Genomic DNA, 19,188 nt, shown 5'->3' on the forward strand with positions numbered 1-19,188 from the left:
ACCCAGCCTTTTTTCATTTTTTAAAAAAGTGCTTGCTGCAACCCACTGATGGGTCTCTACCTGCAATTTGAAGACCAGTAAAGCAGAAGGGAGGTGTGAGTGATGAGCACTTGGGGAAAAAGTCTTCTTGACAGCCTATGATGGGTCTCAGTGAGGTGGGTCAAAAGTCAACTCAAAAGATGCTTGAGGGTCCCTGGGTCTGACCTCTCAGGAAACCTAACTATTTTGTCCTGCCTTCAAGCATCTTCTCAAGATTTTCCTCCTCCAGAAAGCCTTTCTAGATCAGCACTCCAAATGGCATTCCAACTTCAGCTCTTAGAGCCCTCTCAAGTGTCCCCCAGTCTTGGTGCATGCGTGGCAGCCCTTGACTTAAAAGTCATGCACTTCGGAGTAGGCCAGATATACTCGCAAGTGGTGCTGGCTGGCTGGTCTGTTTTCAGATGTGCCATGTGGCACAAAACCCTTGTCCCCCAGCTTCACACCCCTGAGGCCTCCCTTTTTGCCCATACAGGTTCTGAATGGGAGAAGGACAGTCACTCCAGTCCTTCCCGTGGTCCCTTCTACCTAAAGCATTTCCTTTAGGAATCTTCTGAATATGTTAAACAGAATAGGATTTGGTTACCATATTGCCCGGTTTAATTGTTTTAGATACTCAAATCCAATTTAAGAAATACAGAGTACACTGGCCGGGCGCGGTGGCTCACGCTTGTAATCCCAGCACTTTGGGAGGCTGAGGTGGGCGGATCACGAGGTCAGGAGATCGAGACCACGGTGAAACCCCGTCTCTACTAAAAATACAAAAAATTAGCCGGGCGTGGTGGCGGGCGCCTGTAGTCCCAGCTACTCGGAGAGGCTGAGGCAGGAGAATGGCGTGAACCCGGGAGGCGGAGCTTGCAGTGAGCCGAGATTGCGCCACTGCACTCCAGCCTGGGCAACAGAGTGAGACTCCGTCTCAAAAAAAAACAAAACAAAGAAATACAGAGTACACTTTGGGAGGCCGAGGTGGGCAGATCACGAGGTCGAGACCAGGCTGGTCAACATGGTGAAACCCCATCTCTACTAAAAATACAAAAATTAGTTGGATGTGGTGGCAGGTACCTGTAATCCCAGTTACTTGGGAGGCTGAGGCAAGAGAACTGCTTGAGCCCAGGAGGCAGAGGTTGCAGTGAGCCGAGATCGTGCCACCACACTCCAGCCTGGGTGACAGAGCAAGACTCTATCTCAGGGAAAAAAAAAGAAAAGAAAAAGAAACACAGGGCCGGGTGTGGTGGCTCATACCTGTAATTCCAGCACTTTGGGAGGCTGAGGCGGGTGCATCACTTGAGGTCAGGAGTTCGAGACCAACCTGGCCAACACAGTGAAACCCCGTTTCTACTAAAAATGCAAAAATTAGCTGGGCGTGGTGGCACACGCCTGTAGTCCCAGCTATTTGAGAGGCTGAGGCAGGAGAATCGCTTGAAACTAGGAGGCGGAGCTTGCAGTGAGCCAAGATCTTGCCACTGTACTCCAGCCTGGGTGGCAGAGTGAGACTCCGTCTCAAAAAAAAAACAGTACAGGTGTATCATTTACGGTTGATTAAATATGGTGTCTGTGGTGTTTGTGCTTATGCCTATAAAAAGTTGGGCACCGGGATGTTGGTGAGGAATGTAATTTTTATGATCACGTTGTTTCTGAGCAAAAACAGGTTCAATCTACATCATTTTTACCTGCAGTGCCTTTTCCAGGAATATAACCCGAGATAAATTTGAAGACTCCCTGCAGTTCCACACAGCTCTGCCATCTGCAATGTGTGTCTCTCTGCCTTTGTGGTTTTCTGTGTTCCAGTGGTGTCTGTGGATCCTGGGAGCTCCCTGAGGGCAGGGGTCGGGGAAGATCTCAGTTCTGTGGGGCCGTCTTAAGAAAAAACTGGCAAAATTCCAAATACGAATTAGGTGCAATAGTGATATTTACTTATGGCCAGCAAGAAGATAACAATTTGCATGAGCCTGGAACATTCAGGGTCCCTTTCTCCTGACATTTCTTCACTCCATTTACCAGAAATGCTTACATAAAAATGCTTCCTGTTCATAAACTGGCTTTCCCTCTTCACCTAGAACACTCTACAGTTCCCAGCTCTCATAGCCCACCCTTTCCCCACCATCCTGCAAGTCGAGAAGCCCTAAAACTTGAGCTTCATTCCCTTCACCTCTGCCTCTGCCTCTGCCTTCACTTGTTCTCTAATAGCCCAGAGAACAAGGCTCTGCACATGGTGAGCCCGGGCAGGGGACGGTCAGAGAGCAATGGGCACCCCCAGGCCAGTTTTTCTCACAGTGAGGTCATCCAGCCACCTGAATCAGAATCCCCTGGATGGTTTATCTGAAATGCAGACTCTGAGAACTACAGAATCTGACTCTGGGGTAGGACCTCAGCACCTGCATTGGCCCACACTCTCCAGGTGATTCCAAAGACCACTGTTCTAGTGCCATACTCTCTGCCTAGTTGGGTCACTGGTGGGGGACAACAGTCCTCATTGACTCCCCAGACCCCACCCCACATCTCCCAAAGAGGCTGAGCAGAGGCTGCACACAACACACAGTGTTGTCTGTGTGGAGGGTCCACTGAGGGACCCTCAGTGACCCATGCCACATCCCAGGCCTCCCTTCTCTGATTCAGCTCATGTGCCAGGCACCAGTAGGAGCCATCCCCTCCTCACAGCCCCCACCACACAAACAGCATGCCCACCAGTCCCGTGGCCTGACCCCTATATGAGAGAGCCACCTGGAATTGAGTTAAGGATCATTTCTGGCAGCATGTAATCCCTGCACCCCTCTCCCAAGACACTCTGATGTCACAGAGTTCCAGGCTCCCTGGCGGGAAATTATGCATGGCCAAGCCCAGAAATTAAATTTGGAGGGTGAAAGGTCAATAACAGGGCCATTAAATCCTCTGGGTAATTACCTAAGCGCTTCCAAAGGACTGTGAATTGGGGCAGCTTTTCCCAGGAAAGTATGAGACTCAGAATGGCAGCAATGGGAGCAGGGTTGGGAGAAAAAGGTCAACCACGTACCATGCATCAGCCACCGTGCTCATGCCAGCCATATAGTCCCTGTTACATCTCACAGCAACCTACAAGTATGAATCCATTCCATTATTGCTATCTTCATCCTAAAGAAGTGCTAGGGAGACTTGGCTTGGTGTTTGGACTCTGTCATTTGAGGGCCCTGGATTCCCATCTTAGCTCTAATATATACTGGTTAGGTGAACACTGAACCTTGTTTTTCTCCTATCACTAGAGTCCTAGTATTGATCAAATTTTTGACGAGATGATGCATAAATGTGCTAGCACCTTGCCTTGCATGTAGTAGGTGCTCAATAAGTGTTAACTGCTATTACTTGAATTAATATCATTACTCAGGAAAGAATCAGAGCTAGGGAAGTTCAATACTTTTCCTGAAGCAAGACAGAGTAAATGGACAAGTAGAGTTCCAGATCCAAACCTTTCTGGCTCTAAAAGCTACACTCTTTCTCCAATCTCACTGGGTTCTAAGACGTTTGGAGTCAGCTCAAGATAAGCCTTCCCCTATTTTCTTCCCACAGCTGATGAAATTCCCTTATGCCTCACCTAGTACGTCTCACAGGCTTTGCCACTCAGGATCAACCACTTAGCGAACGTTACTTGCATTTATCCCATTTATTATTTCAATAGTCAGTTATTGGACATCTACCATAAAGGACTGGTCTTGTCTTATTAAGGTGTAAGACAGTTGTAGGCTCCAGAAGCTTACCCTCTGGTTAGGAGATAAGACACATGAGTATGCACGGTTATTGGGAAGCTGGGGTGCTGGCATGAGTGCTCTCTCCGGTCGTGCAGTTGGTAAAGGACTGCTAAAATGTCCTCCTTTTCACCATCAGCCTGCCTACATTGACACTGGCCCTTAGACTGGAAAGGTGGCTCCAGTGACTTGACAAGGGACTCAAATGCTCAGGCTAAAAGCTTGGAGTCAAGTTTTGACCCCTTTCAATCAGTCAGTCTCACAGTTCTGCCAAGTCTTCTTTACAAAGGCCCATGCATTTACTCTATTCTCACTACTCCCCTCCTCCTAGATTCCTGCAACAGCTACCTCAATAATCTCCCATCCTCCTGCCTCTTTCATCCCAAATCACCTGAGGATGGGTCCACAGCTAAACTGCTGAGCCTGGCAATTCAGGCCCTTCATCAGCTGCTCCCACCCTGTATACTCAATGTGGCATTGTCACACTGTGAAAATGAGGTCTCACATTCTGCCTACAGATTTTGGGCTACTGCCTTAAACTCTCTGGGCCTCCATCCCCCGGTCTGTTAAATGCGGGTATTAGTCAACTCAGAGTCTAAGATGAGAGAGATGAGAAAAGGCTGGCATCTAATAGTAGCTCTATAATTTTCCTCCCTTGCCCCCTACCCTCCAGACAACCCATTCTACTCTGCTTGTCTCCACTTTCCTGCCTTTGCTGGTCCCCATATTCTCTTCACTTCAAATCCTATCCCTCCAACTAGGCTCAGCTGGAGACTCAGCTCCTCCATTAAACCTTTCGTGAATAACGCTAGTCCATTAAGGTGGTTTCTTTTTGTATTTCTATGGCACTCCCATTGCCTTGAAATGTTAAAATTGGTTTCATATAGTTCCAGCCTGTCACTCTGAGCTCCTTGAGGCCATTATGCTCCGTAGCAGGGGTGGAGAGTGGGAACATGGGGGTGGTTTAGTGGGAACTTAATATGTGCTCATTCAATATATGAAGGTGAGAATCCCCTCTGTGCATACAGAACTCACAGACCCTCAAGCCAACTTCACAAAAGCCACCAGGTGTGGCAGTCACCACTGGCTGTACCCTTGGAAAAGACAGGGCCAGAAGCTCAAGCACTGGATGATGGCAGGCAGCCCAGGGAAGCCACTCCTCACAGGACTCCACACCTTGGGCTCACCTACCTCATCCATTCCCCTGTTGTTGGTTCTGCAGGCTCTGGTCCAGACCCATCAATAGGGTGTGGCCTGCCATGGAGCCGAGTTTGTGATGTGTGTTCTGAGTGGTCCAGGCTGAAGTCCCCACCAAGGCATGGGTGTTGGGCATTGGGCCTTTGCCCCAGCAGGAGACCCACTCTCCTAAGCCCCCACTAGTGGCAGTCACCCAGCTTTTCTAAGCCACCAGGCAGCAGCCTAGCACCCACCTTCGGCACCTTCTTACTTTCCTTCCCCAGTCTTCATGATGCCCAGCTGGCAGGGTGGGGAACCCTGAAGCCAAACCCCTGACTGGGCCTGCCAGTTCCTGACTGAAATTGACCTCCTTCATTGAGAGCCAGGATGGAATCTTCCAGAATGCTAGAGCTGCACGGCTCAGGATGCAATGCTGGAAAAGCATGACAACTAAAGGGGTCTTCCACTCCATTCTTTAGAGTGAGAGGTGCCTGGGCCCAGTGACAAATTCTCACCCACCCCACTACATTCCTTAGTCCACTGTTAACTTCGGGAGGGTAGCACCATGCAAAGCAAAAATGTGATCTTAGGTGCATGCTGTGACTGTGAGCGGCACCTGTCCTCACAAAGCTGCTGAATTCCCCATCTGTCCTCCTGGCCTTTGCAAGAGGGTCCGAGGTAGTATGAGAGAAGCCAACCCTTCTGTTCCTGGACCCCAGGGCTGTGCTCCTTCTCTCAGCCAAGCCTTGTGTCTCTAGGCACAAGGACAGCTCAAGCGTTAGCGTCTGGCCCCACCCAACTCCTTCCTCCCGGGTGTGTGTGCGTTAGGTAGAGGGGGCCTCTGGCCACTCAGGAGTTAAAATGGCAGCGGGACTGGAGGGGGTTGGCGTGGCATGCAGACTGGGAGGAGGCGACCGGAGTGGGCTGGGGAGGTTGGGAGAGCGGCGGAGAAGCGAGTGAGGAGGGCGAGCGCGAAGCCGGGAGGAGGGGCGCGCGTGTAGGGGGTGCCGGACGCCGCGAGGGCCTGCTCCGGGCACCTGCAAACGCGCGGCGCTCTGAAGGAGCGCCTGGCTCTCGCCGGCCAGCCTCCGGCCACAACTCGCCCAGGGCGCGGAGACGGGGTGGGGACGGATTGGGATTCTGCCATCGCCCTCACCGGCTGGGCCCCGGAGCCGCTCCCAGGATAACTCCACGTTGGAGAGGGCGCCCGCCGAGGCTCCTCGGCCTGTGCAGACGGCGCGCGCGGCGGGAGGGCGCAGACTAGCGTCCCCAGCCCGGCTCCGGGCGGAAGGCGAGCGGAGCGCGGCCGCGCGGACGGCGGACGGCGGACGGCGCCCGGCGACCACGGGGTGAGTGTGCGGCTTCGGGGCTGACCTGGGCAGCGCCGCCGCGGCCGGGGAATCGTGGACACCGAGGTCGCTGGCGTGGCCGAGGGGGACGCGGCGGGAGCGGCCGGAGCAGCCGCCTCAGGGCTCCGGTCTCCTGCCCTGGCACCGCAGCTCCGCCTGACCCGGGTGGGGGCCGGGGGAGGGCTGGCCGCTGCCTTCCGCCGAGACGCCTGCAGGGGAGCCGGCGACTTGGGAGAGGGAGGCGGCCGAGGGGCAGAGGGACGGAGGGCTGGAGAATGCCCAGAAGCGGCCAGGGAGGGGGCGCCTGGGCCTTCTCCCGGAGAGGACAGAACCTCCCCCAAACTGTTGCTGGGTAGAGTGGGGCCCTGGAGATGTGGAGGAGCCGAGAGGTGGCAGTGAGGTTAGAGAGGGCGTGACACGGGCGGACTGGCAGGCTGGAAGCGCTCCAGAGCCTGGGGACTTTCTCCTTCTTGGAGCTCGCGAGTCTGTGCGGAGGGACAAGGTGGCCTTGGGTCTGTCTGAAGTATCTGGAACGAGGAGCTAGGCTCCTCCCGGGCCGGCTGGCTGGGGTCCGACCGCAGCCTGGGATGGGACCTTTGGGGTGGGGGATGGGCCGGCCTGGGGCTCAGCCTGGGGACTCGGTCAGGGGGAAGCGGAAACGGAAGGGTGGCTCTGAGCCCACCGCAGCACCCAGGAGACAGGATGGGCTAGCCAGCCACAGGTGGGCCGTTTGTCCTGCTGGCAAAGGGTGGCGCAGGCTCTGGCTGCCCAGCTGGCGAGGAGCCGCGGGGTGAGGGGGAACTGAGCTCCATCTGGGGACGAGCGGAGAAGCTAAAGAGGTGCAGGAGACCCGGACCCTGGGGAGGGGCCCTGGGGATAGCACTGTGCTCCCTACCCTTCCTCCCCCACCCAAAGGAACAGGAAGGAAAATGTCAGCTGGGCTTTGTGCTCTGTTCCTCAGGCTGCCGCAGCTCCCATCTGTTGGAGCCAACGCAGCTTCTAATTGGGCGACTGGCAGGGTTGGAGGGGGTGGGCTGGGCACAGCGCTCAGTTGCCAGAGATGGACTGACAGGCCCTCTGCTTGAGAACCCCAGGACCTAGGGTGGTGGGGAGAACAGCCTCCCTAGGTCAGGGCAGTAGAGGTGACTCCCTGCCAGCTTGGTCACTGTCATAGGGGAGGATCTAGGTCTCCCCATGCACCCAGGCCGATGGCAGGCTCCTTGCCCCCCTTTCCCGCCAGTCTAGGATGGGCTCTGGCCCAGGGTTTTGTCCCTGAATAAGAAGGCCAGGAGCTCCTCCCATTGCCCACTGCTTCTTAAAGATCCCTCCAAAAAAGAGCACTGGGCATGGAGGGTAGGGGTGGGCTCTGTACTGGGCACTGGAGCCCCCTTGCCTTTGGGCCCTGTGGCTACCAGAAAAAGTCACATGTGGGTGGCCTGACCCACTTTCCTGGCCGGGTGCTGTTGTGGCGAAACGATGGAAACAGAAGGGCAGAGCTAGGGGTCTGAGCCTCCTAGGCCTTCTTCCTTCCCCTGGGCTGACTCAGACTTCTCCTTCTTGCAGAGGGCTCTCTCTGGACCTGGGATGGGACCTCATTATTTGCAAAGCATGGAACTAAAGCCCTCAGTGCCTGGGAGATTGAGATCTGCCCAGGGTCTGGCACCTAGGAACACCCCCAAATCCACACCCTCTCCCTAATGCAGTCTCCTCCCAGGGAGACACCGAGTGGCAGTAAGAACTCAGAGATCTGCTAATTCCACCCAGGCTAGTACAGCAGGTTCCCTCTCTAATTCAACACAGTTCTTCCCCACTTCCCACCCTCTTTTTCCTGTGCCTCCCCTCTTCCTCCTCCCCCTCATCCTCCTCTCCTTCCTTCACTCTTCACTTTCCTCCTCTAACACTCTTCACTTCCTTTTTCCCCCTCACACTGCTCTTCGTCTTCTCTCACCCTCCTCATTCTTCCCCAGATATCTCTCTTTCTTCCCAGTCTCTGTCTCCACCTTTGCTCCGCTTCTCCTGTAAACTGCAGCTTAAACCGTAAGCCAGGCGTACACGCACTCCCGCTCATCCTGCCGGTGGGGGCACACGCACTGTTGGCTTTGCTGCATCCCTTTTGCAGAGGAGCCTGAGCTGGTGGGCCTGGCAGCTGCATTTGTCTGGCCCTGGTGTCCCTTGCACCCTGTCATTTACTCACCTGCCCCTCCTACTCCCCACACCCTTATGTCGTTTATTTGAAAGGAAAAGGAAACTCCATTGCTTTTTAAAAAATTTATTCATTCAACAACTATTTCTTGAGTGCCTACTGTGTGCCTCTCATGATTTTAGAAGCCGAAGATACAGTGGTAAACAAACCTCCATGTCTCAAGCTGACCACACTTGTATCTGGACTTGCCAGCTGATTAGCTCTGTTCCCACCAGGCTCATTCAAAGACCCACAGCTTGAGGGGGCAGAGGTGAGGAAGATGAACAATGCTAGTGAATTATCACACTGAGTGACCTCTAACATGCCAGGTACTGCTCAAGTCATCCTGTCCTTAAGATACTTTTCTGACCTGAAAGGATGGACCAGGTCACATCTCACTATTTATCTGGCAGCCCAGGGCTGAGTAGAAGGCTGGTGCTTCAGACAGAGAAGGGGGAAGGAATCAAATTTATTATTGAATACCTATTATGCACCAGTCTATGTGAGGAACATTACAAAAGTTATTCCGTTCAGTCCTGCTGACAGCCTTCTAATGTCTGCATTACCATCCCCTGTTTTCTAGCCAAGGAAATTGAGGCCTGGAGAGGAGAAACCACTTGCTCCGGGTCATATAGATCTCCATTTTGAAATCACTTATCTCTGCAGTTGATTTGGCCCTATAATATCTGTGACATCTGGTAACTTGTACACTTATACTAAGGCTTACATTCTAACCTAACTTTTCATGGGGCCTTATCTCCCAGTTAGACTATTAATATGTATAAGGATTTGCTGAACGGTTGTGTGAATAAGCTTTCTTAAGTGATCAAGGAAGGCTTCCCGGAGGAACTGGGACCCTGAATGAGGAGGCAGGGAGGGCAATGACTTTTCCTGTGTTATCCTACACAGGTATGTGACAACTTGTAGGCAGGAAGTCCCTCACCCCACACCCCACCTGCATTCAGGTAGAATTGACTCAGGGTCAGGATATAGAAGCTTGGTCTATGGCCCATCTAATGAATAAGTGTCGCTTGTGTTCTTCATCTATATGGCTTATACTCTTTATAAAAGCTTCAAGACAAAGGATGGGGACCAGAAGCTTTCAAGCCTACAAGGACTCCAGGGAAGGACAAGGACCATGGTTGGAGGCTGGAATGGGGCAGGAATGGGGAGAGTGACCAAGGAACAGAAGAGAAGGAAGACAAAGGCAGAAGATAAACTGAGAAACAAAAAACACTTTTGACAAAAATGAAGTAGCTGAAAAAGACAACAAAACAAAACCGAAGACAAGAGATATGCAAAAAAGACAGCAGCATGTGATTAGATTGCTGAGAGGACGAGTCAGAAAGATGCCTTTATCTGTTACTTTCCAGTGCGGGGCCTGGGTCTCTGTGGCCTACAGCTCAGAGTCTGAAATTTCACCAAGTTAGCCTCAATCAGGCATTTGCTTATTCAGTCAACGCATCTTTTCTAAGTACCTACTGTGTGCCTGGCTCTGTGCTGGGTGCAGGGGACAAAGAGACAGATCAGATGTCCCTGCCTTCAAGGAGTTCACTGTAAGAGTAGAGATTCTAGAGCCACACAGCTGGTTCAAATCCAGGCCTCACCACTTCTAGCTGGGTGACATTGAGCAGGTCATGTAACCTCTCTTCCTCTCAGTTTCCTCATCTATAAATGGGATAATAAAAGTACCTACTTCATAAAGTTGTCATGAGGACTACATGAGGTGATACATGTAACGAGCTTCGAACAGTATCTGGTATATATAGTAACTGCTATGTAAGTAATAATATTATTATTATTATTAGATGGGGGAGTCAGTCCCATAGACAATAATGAAACAAGTGTTGGACTGTAGGGATAAGCAGATAAAAAGGTGACTCTCGGCCAGGCTTGGTGGTTCACACCTGTAATCCTAGGGAGGCCAAGGCGGGTGGATCACATGAGGTAAGGAGTTCAAGACCAGCCTGGCCAAAATGGTGAAACCCCATCTCTGCTAAAAATACAAAGATTAGCCAGGCGTGGTGGCACACGCCTGTAATCCCAGTGACTTGGGAGGCTGAGGCGAGAGAATCACTTGAACCCAGGCGGCGGAGGTTGTAGTGAGCCGAGATTACACCACTGCACTCCAGCCTGGGCAACAGAGCAAGACTCTGTCTTTAAAAAAAAAAAAAAAAAAAAAAAAGTGACTCTCTGTTTGCTGTTTGCAGATTAGGAAAGGGTTGCCAAGTGGTATGGTATTTGGGCCAAGGCTTGAAAAGGAGTCAACCAGGCAGAGACGGTGGGTCTGGGCACACAGGTGATGAGGGTATTTGAGGCACAGGCATCGTGCATGAAAAGATACCGGGGTGTGTATGTGTTGATTGCTCTTTGTGAATGTCACCATCACCGCTGACACGTCCCCCTCAGCCTCTTTGTCTCCAGAGCTGGGAGCTGGGCTTCCAGTGGGGCTGGCTGGTCGCCCAGAACATTCCCACATGTTTTGGTGCAGGGGACCTGGTGCATCCCTGCTGGGGGTCAGGCTCATGACCTTGGGCTCTTGCACGTTCTAAGCCCTCATCAAGCAGACTCTGCTCCAAACCCAGAGGTGCTAGGCCTTGCACTCTGCCTTCTGGCACTTCCTAGGGACCTGGGAGACGCCTTGGCCTGAGGGGGGCTGCCTTTTGGGAGGTGAGTTTAACCAGATTTGGTTTGGAATTCAGTTTTTTTCTGTGTGTTTCTTGCACCTACACCTTCCCTGCTACTCAGCATTTGATGGACCTGAAGTGAGTTCCAAGATAAACCGCAGACAGAGGGTTCCTGGGGCAATAACTGTTTCTCAGCTTCTACCTTTCACATGGTAATGACACTAATTATGATACCTAGCATTTATTGAGCATTTACTATGTGCCAGGCACTGTGCCAACTGCTTTACCTGCGTTATCCTGTTAAGCTTTCAAAAGTACCCCTATTAGATAGGTAGTTAACTCTCATTATCCCTAACCCAGAAAGCCAAGAAACAGCCTCAGACTTGCTCAAGGACATATAGCTAGGAAAGATCCAAGGGAGGGAGTTAGCCCTTCTCTCTGACTTTAGGACTCCTCCTGCTTCTTCACCGCCCCCGAATCTGGTGTTCCTTGGGCCTGGAGGGTGCTCTGGGACATCTAGCCCATTCTCCTCCTTCCCTCCCTCCAGGAAGAAGTTCCCTAAGCCAGCCCTGCCCAAGCCAGTGGCTGCCTTTCTCCTTTTTTGGGATCTTCAGAGAGGGTCTCCGTGACCTTTTTTTTCCTCCTGCTCCTGCAGGGTGTGATATTTAAGATCCAACATTGTTTCCTTCTGTCTCAGCTAAGTGCCTCGGGGCCACATTGAAGCCACTAGCCTCAGAGAAGCTGGACCTTAAGAGTCAGTGCCCATGGACACATGGTGGGAACCAATGCAAGGGTGGCTCGCTGGGAGACGTGAGAATGGGGCCCAGACCCCAGATAAGGTGGAGAGAGATGGGGAAGGCTTGGGATTTGTGCTGTCAGTGGGATAGCTCTAACAAGGCAGACTCGTGTGCTTCAGGAAGAACAGGTACAACTGTTCCTATTTACAAATGTCTCACAAGGCAGCTTCTTCAGGGAAAAACATATGGAAGAAGGGGGCAGGGCAGTGATTATTAGCAACCAGCCTGGGTTCCCCAGGAAGAATGGGTCTGTCCTTTCTGATCTTTTCAGGGGGAAGGAAAAAGGAGGAAGAGAAAAGAAAGGCAGGAAAGGTTACTTTGCTCTCTAAAATGTTCTCAAAATAAGCATTTGAATGTGGTCAATGAAAGTATCTGTCTTTGGCTTGGGAGGGCAGAGGTGGTGATGCCCAGAAGGGGGAATGACCACAGAGGGGCAGCTGGTGGGAAGCAAGACATTTAAAAGCTGTGTAGGAGGAAAGAGAGAATTTGACACTTCACCCTGCCTGGCTGTCACCACTCCTTTTCCCCTGCCTTCTGCTGGGGTTCAGACAGCTTCAGGCCTTGAGCTTGAGAAAGTGCCTGCCCAGAATTGGGCCCAGGGGTTGAATGGTGGAATCTACATTGCGAGGGGACCTGCAGAATCATCCTGTCCACTGCCCATCTCTGAGGGCCACCATGCCTCAGCCATCTCAGACATGGGGTGGGGCTGGAGTCTCTTCGTTCAGCAAGTATTTGTGAAGCATGTAGCCAGGCACTGAGGGCAGACAGCAGTGAATGACCAGACAGATCTCTGCCCTTCAGGAGCTTTTAGTTTATTGTCTGGGGATGCAGTAAAATAAACTCATAAAGGAAATGGCATATTGGAGGCTGCTAAGTGCTAAAGAGAAAAAACAGGGAAGGGAAATGGAAGAGTCAGTTGGGAGAGGGGGAGTTTGTTATCTTGTGCAGGGTGGCTACAGAGACCTCACTGCGAAGGTGACATCTGAGGAGAGATGAGGGGGTGGCACCGCAGTCAGGGCAAGCTGGGCAGGGGGGACAGCAGGTGCAAGGGCAGGGAGGCAGGGCTGTGCCTGGAGAGTCAGAGGCGGCGTGTAGGCCGGCGTGGCTGGAGTGTGGTGAGGGCAGAGAGTTGCAGGAGATAAAGTCAGAGGGTCAGGAGGAGGCTAGCTCTGGGAAAGTTCTGGAGCTGGTGAGGAGGGGGATTTTTCCTCGGAGTAAGATGGGCTCTTGCAGGGTTGGAGCCTGGGGCGGGATGATTTGACTTTTTAACACCCCTGGTCGTCGGCCATCCATCCCAGCATTTTCCTCAGCGGCTAGTCAGGAAGTGCTGCCTGGTTGCCCTCTGCAGCCATTGGAGCTGTTTCAGCCAATCAGTACATCCCCACCAAGGATGCTCTGAGCACTGTCCTAGGCAGTGTGGGGTGTGAGGTTGGGAAGGAAATAAAAAAGACAGGACACAGTCTTTACTGGTAAGGAAACCTACTGATCAGCTGGGGAGGCAGAACTTACACTCACAAGAAATAATGAGGGAATAATACCAGACAGTATTTAAAACCGAGTGCTAAACTGTGTGATTTAGACTATAAATGTTATCAGAACTGTGAGCTCTATGTGGGAGTTATATAGGGAACGCTTCCTCAGGGGGGCGCGGCTGATTTAGGCTTGGAAAATGGAGTAGATTCGACTCTGCAGTGGGAAGGATTCTCGCACAGAGAACTTGGAGCTGGCAGGGTGAGAGGAGAGAGGGGTGGTGCTGCTGGAGGGGAGGGCACTGAGTGGGAGTAAGGCAGCCCACATGGCAGCTTGCAAGGGCAGGGTCTTCTGTCTCTGAGCAGTCCCTGCCTCCCACCTGGGTTTCCAATGCCCCCTGTACTCTCTCCAGAGACACGGAAAGCCACCCTTTCCAGAAGGAAATCCATTATCCAGTGTCCTTGCCCTCTTCTGCCCAAGACCAGATGATCTCTGATCTTGGAAGTCCTCTGGCTTCATGGAGTCCCATTTCCAGCTCTGGCTGTTATCCCAGGTCTGCACGCTGGGAATCTCAGCCTCTTAGTTCACCGTTGTCTGGAGCCATGTTCTCTGGAATTCCCTTAGGCTCCATGTATCTACCCAGGCTGCAGCAGCTTCTCGTCTCCCTTCCTCTCACTGCCTGGGTGGGCCCCTGTTGGGTAGGTTACTCCTGTAACATTCCTGGTCGTTTCAGATATTGTGAACTGGAAATAAAATTGCACCAAAATGGGCAAACTTCCTCCCCCATGAGGGGTGAGTGTGTCCTCTCCCTGGATCTTGGAGGTATGAGCTCACCTCTGAAGTATAGAGAGAGATCCCCAGAGTGGAGCAGACTAGGATCCACTGGTAGTGCCCTCGCCCACCCAAGACACGGGGGGCAATGCTTTCCTCCCTGCCCCCAGCCCCCAGGCAGAATGCAGGAGCCAAGAGACCCATAGGCAAAGCAGTCCACTACTAGACAGACTTCTCCCCTCCTCTAAGTCCTTGGAGCCTGAGAAAGGGGGGCACACCCACGGTACCCCAGCACAACCCCCTGGAAGACGCAGAGGCTGACCCTGAGGCTTTTGTCCTTATGGCTCACAATCCAGAGGAAGTGGAATCAGTTGGCATTGGGTCAGAATTCACAGTCCCTAGCCACCTGCCCGGGGAATCTTACTTAACCTCTCCAAGCCTCAGTTTCCTCATCTATAAACCTGAGTTAATAACATCCACTTCCTAGGGTTGTTAATAATAATAAGAGCTAACGTTATTGAGTGTTTATGAGGTGCCAGAAGCTTCACTGCATTTATCTCATTTCATCCACATAACGCTGTGAAGTAGATATTATTTTCCCCCATTTTGCAGTTGAGGAAACTAAAGCCTGAAGGCCCTGCACAGCCAGCAAGTGGCAGAGCCAGAATTCAGCCCCCAAATCTTTCTGACTCCGGAGCCCTGATTCTCAACTACCACATTAAATGAGCTAATCTGTGTAAAGTACCTGCTACAAAGTAGAAGCTCAATAAATGTTAGTTCCTTTTCTCAATTTCCCCAGGGCCATTCCTCTAGAGAATAGCGTTCTCCTACCTCATCACATTTCTTTTCCGGGATCCCGTGGGACATATGATAGAAGTGGGAATGGGAATGAGCTGCCAGTTTATACCGAGGGAAGAAAATAAGGCTGAGAGAGGTGAGTAATTTGCATAAAATCATAAAACACTGGGGCTGTGATTAATGCCCAGGGCACCTTGCTCATAAAAGTTATTGAGCCCCACTGGGTCCCAAGCAGTTGGCAGAGGGTGTCTTGCGGAGATGAGAACAGAGGTTATGCTTTATGGAAGAATGAGAGGCCACCATCTCCCCCAGGGTCAAGAAAGAGCCTGTCTCACCTGCAGAGGCGAGAATTGATCATTATGGGCCTGGAAAGTTGCTAGCAGAAACAGTACCTAAGCTCAGAAAGGTCTAAGATCCTATGTTTTCTGAGCTTAGCTACTGTTTCTAGAGTTTGTTCTAAACAATCTGGGACTGTTCATGAATCTTGGAAGAGGACAGTGTAGAAGGTCAAAGTGTGGAAAGACAAGATGCTATCTCACCTTTATGACTGTTAGATTGGCATCCCTTTTGCAATAGGTAAAGTGTGCATGGGTGGGTACACACACACACACACACACACACACACACACGGCTCCATGTAACTTTGCATGGAAATAAAAATGAGCAGACAACTGCAGGGTCATCTGAATTTCAGGGTATATAGGGAATGGAGGTGAAGGAGCTGAGACAGGGCCATTCCCCTAAAACAGTCCTCATTCTTTCCTCCCCGGAGACCTCTTTTCTGGTGGGCATAGAGACCCATTTCTCTGCACAGCCCACAAAACAGCCTAAGCCTGCCAACATTCACCTCTGATGGGCAGACCCAGAGCTCCTCTGCGTATCCCCCATGGAGAAAAGGAGAAGAGCCTAGGTCATAGTGCATCAGAACTGATGGCAACAGGAAGCCCTCTGGTCCTGTGGCTTTCAAACATTTATAGAAGTTAATCCATTTTTCAATGTCTGGTAGGCAGAATAATGGGCCCCCTAAGATGTCCATGTACGAATCCCTAGAACCTGTGAATATATTATGTTCCGTGACAAGGGAGAAAAGATTGCTGATATCTGGCTTAAGAATAAATTATCCTGGATTATCTGAGTGGGCCCAGTGTAATCACATGGGTCCTTTAAAGGTGGAAGAGGGAGGCAGAAGTCAGCATCTGGGTAATGCCATATGTGAAAGTCTGGACATGCCAGTGCTGGTGTTGAAGACGGAAGGGGCCATGGGCCAGGGCCTGTGGGCAGCCTCTAGATTCCTGTCTAAGAAGCTGGGAAAGTGCAGGAAACAGAGTCTCTCCTCCAGCCTCCAGAAAGAAACACAACCCTACTGACACCTAGCTTGAAGCTGGGGAGACCCATTTTGGGCTTCTGGCCTCCAGAATTGTAAGAGAATACATCTGTGTTGTTTTTAGCCACTAAGTTTGCAGTCCTTTGCTCACAGCAGCATCAGGAAACTAAATACAAGGCAAAAGCCAAGTGGTGGACCAGAACCCAGTTGACCTCCTTCTGACCTCCCAGCCACCCTGGAGGGATTGCTTCAGAACTCGGTGGCTCCAAGGAGCCTGGTTTGAAATACACTGTGTGTGAAATACAACCCGCTAATTCTCCAGACAGTGAAATCGAGGCCCAGGAAGGAGTGGTTTTGTGTGAGGTCACGCTGAGTTAGTGGATGAGCTGGGACTGCAACCCACGGTCCACTCCTGTTTTGTCAGAAATCCCAGATGCTTACATGAATTCTCTCATGAACTCATCCGTTACAACAATTGTATGTGTATATTTTTACATTTTCAACAAACACATGCATATAAAGGCCCAAGCACTGTGCTAAGAACTGGGCAGAGGCGACGTGAGCACTGGTGCAGGAAGATGAGCAGCTCTGAGTTCCAGTCCTGACCTCAGCCCCTTCCTGGGCCTCTGCTTTCTCCAAACATCCGCAGCCAGCCCAGGTTGCTCAGATCTGTCTGTGTTCTTTGTCCTGGAACTGGTCACCAGATGGGCTTTCTCACAGCCACCTGCTCAGTGGAGACACAGCTCCGGGAAAGGAGAGGACCCAGCCCACTGGCCTAGGCTGCACCTGCCCTCGTGAAGCTTATGCAGCATTTATCACCCATAACAAGCTGCAGGTGGGCAGGACCCAGGACTGTGGGAGGGAAGGGAGAGGAAAAGCAGGCAGAGGCAGAGCCTTGCCTAAAATCAGTGCCCCAGTGGTGCGTATACTCTCTGCCAGGCATTTTGACCTTCCCAGCTCTCCCTGAAACACACCTGAGCCACCGGCCGGCCCCCGGGGCTGCCAGCTCCCCGGTGTTGGTCTCCATGGCAACCTCACATTTGCCGTTCTGGTTTCTAATGACTTATTGGCATGTGTGGTAATTTGCAGAGCTTGGCAGGAAGAGCTAGGAGAGTAGTGAGGAGGGGAGGGGAGGGGAGGCAGTGAGGGGGACTTGGCAGTTGGCGGGGGTGGGGGAGTTGGATTTTGGATGGGGACAGAGGCACACTTATCCTGCCCCACCTTTCCTAGTCCCAGCCGAATAACATCCAAAGTAAGGGAGCTGCTTCAGGTCCAGGGCCTCCGCTCCCTGAGGAGTATTGGCTCTCTGCAGGCCCCTGAGAGGGAGACAGATGGACAGACAGATGTGCACAGCTGCTCACCTGTCAGGCAGATTCGGGCAGGCATGGGGGGCTGACAGCCGCATTCAAACATGGCAGGTCAGATCACTCATGTTTTCCACCACTCTCCTGTCTGTTTCCTGGGCCCTGAGAACAAAAGGGTACCTGGGTCCGGGAGTCACTTGGTCCTGTGGGGAGAGGGGTGGGAGTAGAGTATCCAAGGACAGATCCTTGCTGCTTCTAGGCCTCTCACACATTCAAAGAACCAAGCAGGGCAGCCCTAAATGAAATGCCAGATCACGTGGGTAGTAGGGGAAAGTGGGAAGGGGGAGAACCAGCCTAGCAATCACAGGGGCTGAGGGGAGCAAGGGCCAGACCCCTCTCCACTTTTCTTCGGCAAAGCTTAGCCAACCTCAGGACGATTTCCCCAGGGCAAGGCAGTGGGGAGCCTCAGATTTGCTGTGTGGCTGCAGTCTTCCTGCATACAACTTTGCTGCCTCTGTCTCTTTCGGTCACTCTTGATGCTGCGATCTGTTGTGCATTTGTGGGAAGCAGGCGGATGTGCTGAAAAGATCACCTTCTTGAAAGTTGGATCCATCTGGGTTAGAATCCTGTGACTTCTGCTTCCCAGCTCTATGACCCTGGACGTGTCTCAATCTCTCACTGAGCCTCATTTCACTTATCTATAAAATGGGTTTAACACACCCAGTTCACAGGGTTGTGAAAATGAAACCAGCTCATGCTTGTAAAATGCTTGGCACACAGTAGGTACCAATAAATATTAAAGAATTTAAAAAGTCATCTTTTAATTATCTACCCAAATAAACAGGAATAATGTGATGGATAATTTAAAGAATTCTGATAGACTTGATAGGGTATTGTTTTTTAAATATTTGAAAATAGTCTTCATTTAGTTCAGTAAATGTTTTTCGAACATCTACTGTGCCCAAAGTACAGGGCCAAGTGGGTCTTTCCTGGTGTTTTATGATTAGGGTGAATTTAAGTTGCTGGTGCATTCTCTAAGCATATATCGTCTGACAGAGGGAGAGGGAGGGCCCCTAGGAAGGCTACTAGCAGAGAGGGGGTGGCCCTCGGTCAACCGTGTAGGTGGATCTTACGTGGATTTCTGAGAAGTGGCTGGCCCTAAGAGAAAGATCTGCATTGTGAAGGCTCTGTCTGGGTGGTGTGCAGTGAGATACGCGGCCCAGCTTCTCAGAAATGGTGAGTCTGTTTTTAGAGCTGGATGAAGTGGATGATTGACGGAACTAGTGGGTGGTTGCTCCTTCACTTTCACAAGCTGCTGCTGAGGCTTGAGCAGGGCGGTGACCACCAAACTCTCAGCTGGAAGAGGAGCAAGGTGCATCTGCCCTCACCTGGGCATCTGAGCAGATCACAGCTCCCTCAACTAGTGCTGGGAGGGAGGGAAGGAGAGCAAGAGGGAGCTAGGAAACTTGGCTTCTATCTCTGCCAGCAGATGGACTTCTGCCTGCAGCAGGAGTCTGTCTGTTCTTCTATCAGCCTCCCTGCAGCCTCCTCCAAGACGGCGCGACAGAGATGTGCAAACAGAACGTCAGAGATAGCTGGGGCCCTGGAGAGCACCTGTCCCACTGCTTTCTCACCGTC

General features: G+C 51.8%; 1 protein-coding gene across 1 annotated transcript in view; it reads left to right on the forward strand.

Annotated features, from left to right (window-relative positions):
* Positions 1 to 5,766: 5,766 nt before the first annotated feature.
* Positions 5,767 to 19,188, forward strand: part of LRRN2 (leucine rich repeat neuronal 2) — a 67,196-nt gene continuing 53,774 nt past the window's right edge. The window contains exon 1 of the mRNA XM_055233896.2: positions 5,767 to 6,277. The gene's annotated coding sequence lies outside the window, so the exon portion shown is untranslated. The remainder of the gene's footprint in view (positions 6,278 to 19,188) is intronic.

This window comes from Symphalangus syndactylus, chromosome 19 (genome assembly GCF_028878055.3).
Source record: "Symphalangus syndactylus isolate Jambi chromosome 19, NHGRI_mSymSyn1-v2.1_pri, whole genome shotgun sequence".
Taxonomy (NCBI): Eukaryota; Metazoa; Chordata; class Mammalia; order Primates; family Hylobatidae; genus Symphalangus; species Symphalangus syndactylus.